Source organism: Hermetia illucens, chromosome 1 (genome assembly GCF_905115235.1).
Source record: "Hermetia illucens chromosome 1, iHerIll2.2.curated.20191125, whole genome shotgun sequence".
NCBI lineage: Eukaryota > Metazoa > Arthropoda > Insecta > Diptera > Stratiomyidae > Hermetia > Hermetia illucens.
In genome coordinates, this window is record NC_051849.1 from 104,328,461 (window position 1) to 104,334,594 (window position 6,134).

Sequence of the window (6,134 nt, forward strand, 5' to 3'; positions counted from 1 at the left end):
AATGCAACATTACTCGATACGCGGCATTCTTCCGTTCCGTTGCTAGCTTACATTCATCGTCAAACCAGCCGTTCCGACTTCTTTTGCGGCTGGGGCCAAGTATGTTTGAAGCCGTATCCATGATAACGTTCTTCAGGTGGTTGTGAAGATCATTTGTTGATGCTTCATCTCCAGGTCCTCTGTTGACTGCGGTTATTGCGGCATTCATTTCCCTCTTATAGGTGTCGCGGAGGGTTGTGTTGTGGATGGCTTCAGTGTTCACTCTCACCAGATTGTCAGAGGGGATTCTAGGTGGTATTGTTATTCGAGCTCGGAGCACCATGCCAACGAGATAGTGATCCGAGTCTATATTGGCCCCCTATATGTACATTCATCAAGGCTGAGAGGTGGCGGCGTTCGATCAACACGTGGTCAATTTGGTTGAAAGGGGTCCCGTCTGGAGAGGCCCACGTATGTTTGTGGACCGCTTTCCGCGCAAACCAGGTATTTCCTACAACCATTTCGTGTGACCCTGCTAATTGAATAGTCCGCAGTCCGTTATCATTTGTTTTTTCGTGTAAGCTATGGGAGCCAACGTATCGCCTGAATACGAGTTCCTTCCCTACTTGGCTGTTAAAATCCCCAAGTATGATTTCGATATCATATCTGGGACAGGCTTCGAGGGTTCGTTCTACTGCCTCGTAGACGGTATCCTTCTCCGACTCTGCAGTCTCCTCTGTAGGGGCGTGAACGTTTATGAGGCTTATATTTCTAAACTTGCCTCGCAAGCGCAGAGTGCATAGCCGTTCGCTTATGTTTTCAAAACCGATAACAGCAGGTTTCATTTTTTGGCTGACTAAGAAACCTACTCCGAGCACCTGGTTTACTGGATGACTATAATATATGGTGTAGTGGCTCTTCTCCAGGAAACCGGTCCCTGTTCATCGTATCTCTTGTAACGCTGTTATATCAGCCCTATATTGGAACAGGGTATCGGCTAGCTGCTCATCAGCTTCATCTCTGTACAGGGAGCGCACGTTCCATGAGAAAATGCGCAAAACGTTATTCCGTTGTCGTTGCCAGGTCCGTCGTTTTAAAATCCGTCCTGTCCGAGGCTGCTGTTGTGGCTTCGTAATAAGTTGTTTTCCGTGTAGGGTTGTCAGCCCTACCCAACCCCCAACCTGGAGGACCAGTTGGTACAATTTTTCCCGTTTTTAGGCGCGGAAGACTCGCCTTCATCCTTCTCCGTCTGCAGCTTTTCGTTAAGAAAGAGCTCGCAGCGGTCACCACGTGGAGGTGGAGATAGGGTTTGGTAGTAGAGCTGTTGGTGTTGGTTCAGCAGGCATTTCCCAGGTTTTATGCTCCATCGTGGGTACCAATCCACGTTTCGCCCTGGGACCTATACTACCCTTTGACCCTTATTGCTAGTATTAGGTAAAATTCGGCATCTGCCGAGTTTGTGACAACTCGGAAATAATAATAATAATCGCTGACTATAACAGGATATTTCAACTTTTTTTAGATTTTTTTTTTGACAATAAAGTGAAATCTAATATTTTCACTCTTTAGATATGTTATTATTAGCATCCTGAATAATGATACAAAACTCTCAATTAATGAATTTATTAATCATTTGTATTTGTTTCTTTAACGATCAAAGTGGACTCTTCCAAAAAAAGGCGGTTGGCTGATCAAAAGTACATGTCCATTTGCATAATTTGGAACTCACAACTCTTATTCCCTACACTTGTCTCTATCGACCAAACCACGATTATAATTTTACCTTACTAAACATTAACATTAAACATTAACATTAACAATAAAATGACGAAAAATCAACTCAAGTTTCCATTGAAAATCCAGAATAAAAATAAACAAATATTAACGATGTGATGTGTAGAATAATATGTTAAAATTTGAGCTCAGCTCAGCTTGATCGGATCAACAGAATTTTTTTTGTCCTTCTCCCTAGTTGAAAAAATTCGGAATACCGGAAGTTAGTACTTCGGGTATAAAAGTTTTGTGCTCATCTTATATGAGAAACTTTTGATGCACATTTTTCCCTGTGGCTTCCCATTTACATGAGCTCACTTTGTTGTAGTATTGACGAATTGATATGTTATGATCGCGTCATACACGTTTTAGAATGCACGAAATTCACACAACATATAAAAATTTAACCTACTATAACTTTGTTAATAATAGTGGGATTTTCCAGATATATATCTGATGTATCTGTTATACCACTGCCAAATTGTATACTTCAAAAAAGGGGGGTTTCCGCCTAAGTTTATAGAATATGCTAATATACAATTATTAACTTTATTTGTGCAGATATCGGAACAGGATACATTTTAAGGCTTAGTTTTCGTGTGATTTTTTTTCAGATTTTTCGGTTGATTAGGTTCTGAGAACCTGTTACACTTTTTGAGGGTTATATTTTGAACCCTCACTCTTCTACATTTCAAATATGGAGCCAGTTTCGAAAACTACTAATCTGGCCCTTTCATTTGATACCCCACATGGCAACATTCTGTGAGTAAAATTTTGCACCCTTCCTTTCGCATGTATGGGGAGCGCCCCTTAAACTTAACCCAAAATTATCATCATCATCATCAACGGCGCAACCACCGGTATTCGGTCTAGGCCTGCCTTAATAAGGAACTCCAGACATCCCGGTTTTGCGCGGAGGTCCATCAAATCGATATCCCTAAAAGCTGTCTAGCGTCCTGACCTACGCCATCGCTCCATCTTAGGCTTGGTCTGCCTCGTCTTCTTTTTCTACCATAGATATTACCCTTATAGACTTTCCGGGTGGGATCATCCTCATCCATACGGATTAAGTGACCCGCCCACCGTAACCTATTGAGCCGGATTTTATCCACAACCGGACGGACATGGTATCCCTCCTTAAAAATAGCGTCACTTACTGTATGTAGAGGGATCCACAGGCCTTACACTCTAACCAGCTTTCGTAACAATCAGTTCAGCCGTTTTAAAATAAATCGGGTGTGACAGACAGACGGACAGACAGACATCGAGTCGATTCTAGTAAGATTTTGTTTCACACAAAACCTTAAAAATATGGTTTCGAAAATTTCGACAGCGTACTCTCAACATATTCTACTTTCAAAATATATGTAAGTAAAAGAAAAAATGGACTTCCGGAAACCATCCCATAGGAAAAAGAGTAATTCCAGGTCAACGATATTTTACATAGTTTAAAAGGGTTCGTGTTTGTGTTCTATTTTGGATCCTAATTTTTCAGAATTGAACAAAAAATAAAAGGAACTAAGCTAAGGGAAAAAGATCTTAAAAATCTATTTTTTATTGGTCCCTTTCTCACGTACTAACCCCACACACACTTCTTCCGTTTTTCACATACCTACAATGGTAGTAATGGCACTGGTTTTTCTGTTATTACGAATAACACGTTATTCACATCAACTATTATATAAAAGTTAATGGCAGCGGTGGGATTCGAACCCACGCCCCCGAAGAGACTGGTGCCTTAAACCAGCGCCTTAGACCGCTCGGCCACGCTACCTCGTATTTAATTAAGTTGTTATCATTCATGGTCGAATCCACTGTGATAACAGATACTATGCTATCTCTATCATCTGTCAATATGTCGATTGAAAAAATCATGTGATAATGTCTATTAAAATTCGAATTCAATTTAAAAGGTGATAACATCAGTCGTATTTAATTATGTCAAGAGCTTTCTTGATTTTATTATCGTTTCTGTTTCCTAATATCTTTACGCATTGAATGTGCATATACATATATACTTCCCTTAATTTAGCAGACTCTCTGGCCATATCTAGTCAACAAGTATTGAACTCCCAAATTATCTAGAATGTTATCAATATTAAGCAGTGGATGCTTATCTTCAGGAGTAACTTCATTTAGTAATTTGTAATCGAATACAAGCATTCATTTTTTCCTGCCAGAGTTATCCATTTCTTCAGATGCTATCCACAAAGGACTATTGTACGGAAAAATGCGCTCCTGTGTTTCGCTCATTTGTTTGGTTATGGCTTTCTCTGAAAAATCCTAGAAAATATTGGTTTTCCCGCACTAGTTTATATTACATATTGAAAAATATTAGTTACAGTAAACTTAACACAAAAACAATTTTATGTTTAATTTGCAAAATTCATTTCTTTTTTAAATTTTTTTAAAAATCGGTTTACTGTCTGTCTGTCTGTCCGACACACGCATTTTTCTCGGAGACGGTTATAGCGATTGACACCAAATTTGGTAGAAAGGTGGGAACTGTGAACACTCATGCATATAGTGAGTTACATCCTCATCATAATGAGCCGCAGTTAAAAGCTGATCCAGCCCCGCGACGCAATACTTTGCAGACGTTCCATGGAATGAGAAGGTGGTTTTGAGTAAAAGTCCCACATAACTGCATGGCAAGAGCCAGCAGTAAGCTTTGACAGAAAGGCAGTAAACCGATTTTAATAAGGTTTTGTTTTACACAAAACCTTAGTTACCAGTGACAAGACAAATCATTTATTTTAGAAAGCGCAGAAAGACTAGTGTTCCAAAAAAGATTTTTGCAGGTGAAGCAAACAACTTAATTGGAATTTGTGTTTCAAAAGTTTCCAGGGCTCGACTTTTTCTTTTTTACATACATACATACATTCATTTACATACTCGCTAGCTTTTTCCACTCGCATTGTGTACACCTTGTATACTTATTGATATTATAGAGATAGGTAATTACTTTGCAAAAATGGCGAAGAAGCAGGTGCTTTTATTGGAAATTAATAAAAAAAAATCACTAGAAACGTAAAATATGCATCAAATTGGTGTTTACTTCAAAGATAGTCGAGGTAAGTACTCCCGGGCAAAGATGAAGAAATGACATCCTAGAGTAGATAGATGACCTCCAATATTCACAAAAACCCAATATTAGAACCGAAAAAAAAATATTAACGTTTTATGCAGCAATTTTAGTAAAAAATATTATACCCCGTTTTTCTCAAAATTACGGTTTTCAGACTGGTGAGAGTCTACTCAATCGACTTTTATAAAAAAAAATAAATTGCTCATAAAAAAACTAGACAATAGACGTCAAAAAGTATGAAGAACGCTCCTCCCCCTTTTTAATACGGGGAGAATTGCCCAAGAACAGACGATTTTTCGAATTTTTCCAAAAAAAATTATAACAATATAAAACAAATCGGAAAACGAATGATCGACATTTGGTATTGTTAACTTTTGGCTACGTTGAACATACGCGATATTCAATTTGATATGGAATTAACATTTTATCTCTTAACGAGTATTTATTTGACGTGAACCCCCGGTGGAAATTCACAGTCTCCACCTTCGCATCAAATTTCGTGTCAATCAATGCAGTCGCTTCTGAGAAAAGCGCATGTGAACGACAGATAGGCATCGAATTTCATGAAGAGAATCCATTTTGATTTTAAATGTATCAGTTACAGTCAGTCCGCAAAATGTCACATCATCTAAAACGTACTGAAAAAAGCCAAGTGACCAAGAATAACTATAAATGCCAAGCATTTTTTTTATATCCTCCATATATTCAGAAAAGTACAGGGAGCAGCCACACCAAAAGCGGAAATCCGCAGGATGAAGCCTTATACACCTCGATGTTCATCCTGCCTGAAACATAAAAGAAAGCATGACGACTGGCAACGAGGCATTATCTGTCCCATACTTAAAAAGGGAAATATCATATAGTGCAGCAGTTATAGAGGTATTACGCTCTTGGCAGTCACAGGGTAGTATAGGTCCCAGAGCGAAACGTGGATTGGTATCCACAATGGAGCATAAAACCTGGGAAACGTCTGCTGAACCAACACCAACAGCTCTACTACCAAACCCTATCTCCACCTCCACGTTATGATCGCTGGGAGCTCTGTTTTTAACGAAAAGCTGCAGACGGAGAAGGATGAAGACGAATCTCCCGCGCCTAAAAACGGGACAAAATGTACCAACTGGTCCTCCAGATTGGGGGTTGGGTAGGGCTTACTACACTACACGGGAAACCAAAGTTACGAAGCCACGGAAGGAGCCTCGGACAGGATGCATTTCAAAACGATGAACCCGAAAACGACAACGGAATCACGATTTCCGCATTTCTCATGAAACGTGCGCTCCCTGTACAGACC

The 6,134-nt window shown here is 39.5% G+C and overlaps 1 non-coding gene across 1 annotated transcript; it reads right to left on the reverse strand.

The window, feature by feature from the left end:
• Positions 1 to 3,444: 3,444 nt before the first annotated feature.
• Positions 3,445 to 3,526, reverse strand: Trnal-aag. Its single transcript has one exon. It is a non-coding gene; the product is annotated as a tRNA-Leu (tRNA).
• Between the last annotated feature and the right edge of the window lie 2,608 nt (positions 3,527 to 6,134).